Source organism: Piliocolobus tephrosceles, chromosome 8 (genome assembly GCF_002776525.5).
Source record: "Piliocolobus tephrosceles isolate RC106 chromosome 8, ASM277652v3, whole genome shotgun sequence".
NCBI classification, from domain to species: domain Eukaryota; kingdom Metazoa; phylum Chordata; class Mammalia; order Primates; family Cercopithecidae; genus Piliocolobus; species Piliocolobus tephrosceles.
Window position 1 is genome coordinate 47810213 of NC_045441.1, and position 3208 is coordinate 47813420.

Here is a 3208-nt window from a genome sequence, read left to right on the forward strand (position 1 = left end):
GAAGCTCTCACTGACTCTGTCCAGCTCAGTGTCTCGAGGGAATGTGTCCACTCCCCCACGCCAGCAGCACTCCGACAGGCAGCAAGTATGACGAGGAGGAGGTGGATTATGAGGAATCGGACAGTGATGAGTCCTGGACCACAGAGAGTGCCATCAGCTTCGAAGCCATCCTCAGCTCCATGTGCATGAATGGAGGGGAAGAGAAGCCTTTTGCCTGCCCAGTTCCTGGATGTAAAAAGAGATACAAGAATGTGAATGGCATAAAGTATCACGCTAAGAATGGTCACAGAACACAGATTCGTGTCCGCAAACCATTCAAATGTCGCTGTGGGAAGAGTTACAAGACAGCTCAGGGCCTGCGGCACCACACAATCAATTTCCATCCCCCGGTGTCGGCTGAGATCATCAGGAAGATGCAGCAATAACATGCTGGTCATAACTGTGCCAAGAAATCCTCACCAGCAGTTGCTGATTTTGAAAACAGCCACCTTTTTTCAGGGGAAGCATTCAGCAACCCTTTAAAGAAAAAGAATTAAATGCATGCTTTAAATTTTTTCTGTAATTTTGGAATGATGTATCTTTGTAGAGTTAATGATTTTGTACATTTGCACATGTAATCATCATACCCATTTTCATTACTTTGATATAAGGTGCTAAACAAAACAAGCTCTAGGTTCTTCAGCACATTTCCCCCAAAACAAAATAAAATTGAGGGCATGTTGCATATTGTAGAATTGTATTGCAGTGGTATCAACTGGGGGGAGGAGGGGCTGGCACTGAGATGTTTTTTCAAGATTGTAATGTGATTGAAGTTTTCAACACATCAACTCACATATGTTCAAAACCAAAATAATACCTTCATTATCAAACTGGTTACCATGCCTTACATAATGGAGTTAGTATTTGTGAGTAGAAAGACTTTAGGTAATGGAAATATAAATAAGAAAGAATGTTTAACATAATATGCTAAAAATATTTTCATATTTAAATAACATACATAAAAGGTGTGCTTTCTGTGTTTTATATTATCTTGCAAATCCTTTTGCCCTTTAAAAAGCTGAAAATCTTGCCATCTGACTTACTAGTCATTTTAGTGTTATAAATGGCATTTTGTACAAAAAAAAAAAAAGAAATGCAAATCAGAACCACAATGAGATACCATCTCACACCAGTTAGAATGGCAATCATTAAAAAATCAGGAAACAACAGGTGTTGGAGAGGATGTGGAGAAATAGGAACACTTTTACACTGTTGGTGAGATTGTAAACTAGTTCAACCATTATGGAAAAGAGTATGGCAATTCCTCAAGGATCTAGAACTAGATGTACCATATGACCCAGCCATCCCACTACTGGGTATATATCCAAAGGATTATAAATTATTCTACTGCAAAGACACATGCACACGTATGTTTATTGCGGCACTATTCACAATAGAAAAGACTTGGAATCAACCCAAATGTCCATCAGTGGCAGACTGGATTAAGAAAATGTGGCACATATACAGCATGGAATACTATGCAACCATTAAAAAGGATGATTTTGCGTCCTTTGTAGGGACATGGATGCAGCTGGAAACCATCATTCTTAGCAAACTATCACAAGAAGGGAAAACCAAACACCGCATTTTCTCACTTATAGGTGGGAACGGAACAATGAGTTCACTTGGACTCGGGAAGGGGAACATCACACACTGGGGCCTATCATGGGCAGGAAGGAGGGGAGAGGCATTGCACTGGGGAGTTATACCTGATATAAATGATGAATTGATGGGTGCTGACGAGTTGATGGGTGCAGCACACCAACATGGCACAGGTATACATATGTAACAAACCTGCACGTTATGCACATGTACCCTAGAACTTGAAGTATAATAAAAAATATATATATATATGTGAAAAAGAAATAGCTTCCAATAAAAAAGAGAAGGAAACACTCTGTGATACTGCTCTAGGTCACGTGAATTCCACTCGCACAGTTAAGCTTCAGTTTTCATTGAGCAATATTCTAATACTCTTTTAGGTGAGTCAGCTAAGAGATACTCGGGAGCAGTGTGAGGCTTACGGTGAAAACGAAAATATCTTCAGACAGATACTGGAGAGAAGATATAAGGGAGACTGCTTGGTAACATGTGAATTCCATTCATAGAGTTATAGTTTTCTTCTCATAGAGTATTGCACAATCCCGTTTGGAGAAAATGCTACCATGGGACATTGGAGAATATGAGGCCGCCTATGGTGAAAAAGGAAATAAACTCTGAAGAAAATTGGAAAGAAGCTTTCTGTCAATCTGTTTTGTGATAGATATGTCAATTCATATCACATAGAGAAAAATTTCTTTATATGACGCAGTTTGTAAACTGCGTCAAGGACAGATTCGCCAAGGAAAATTTCAGAGCACATTCTGGTGCCTGGTGTAAAAGGAGATATCATCAGAAAATCTCTTGAGAGAAGCTTTCTGAGAAAATGCTTTGTGGTGTGTGCATTCCACTGAGGGAGTTGTACCTCTTTCATCAATATCAAAAGTGATATTTTGCGACGTGTTGAAAACTATTGCAAAAAGTGAAATATCCCGAAATAGAACCCAGAAAGACGAATTCCAAGGAAATGCTCTCTAACGTTTGCATTCATTTCAGAGAATTAAAGGATATCCTACATTGCCCAGTTTGGAATCTCTGTCGTTGAGGAAACTTTGAGGTGTTATTAAGAGGTGCCCTGGGCTTGGGTTGAGTAAGGAAACGACTTCCGATGAAAACTGGAGAGAAGCTTTCGGACAGCTGCTTTGGATGTGTGTATTGATCTTGTAGCATTACATCATTCTTTGGATTGAGCTGTTTGAAATCTCTGCTTCTGTGGAACCTGAGAAAGAACATTTGGGAACGCTCCTAAGAATATCCTGAAAAAGGAATATCCTCTGATAAAAATCAGCAGGTGACATTCTGTGAAACCACCCCGGCTCATATCAATTCCACTCACAGAGTTAAGCTTCGGTTATCATTGAGCAGTATCCTAACACTTATTTTATTAGAATGGGAAATGATATGCTGGAGTGCTCTGAGGCTTTCAGTCAAAAGGGAAACATCTTCAGATAGATACCGGAGAGAAGATTTCCAAGGAGCTCTTTTGTGACATGTGCATTCCACTAACAGGTATATGCTTTCTTTCTCCTAAAAGATTGGGGAATCCCATTTGGAGAAAAAGCTACAAGGG

The 3208-nt window shown here is 39.7% G+C and overlaps 1 pseudogene across 1 annotated transcript in view; it reads left to right on the top strand.

The window, feature by feature from the left end:
• LOC113220176 overlaps positions 1-724 on the top strand; it is an 11342-nt pseudogene extending 10618 nt beyond the window's left edge. The window contains exon 2 of the transcript XR_003307098.1: positions 5-724. The product of XR_003307098.1 is annotated as a juxtaposed with another zinc finger protein 1 pseudogene (transcript). The remainder of the gene's footprint in view (positions 1-4) is intronic.
• Positions 725-3208: the final 2484 nt, after the last annotated feature.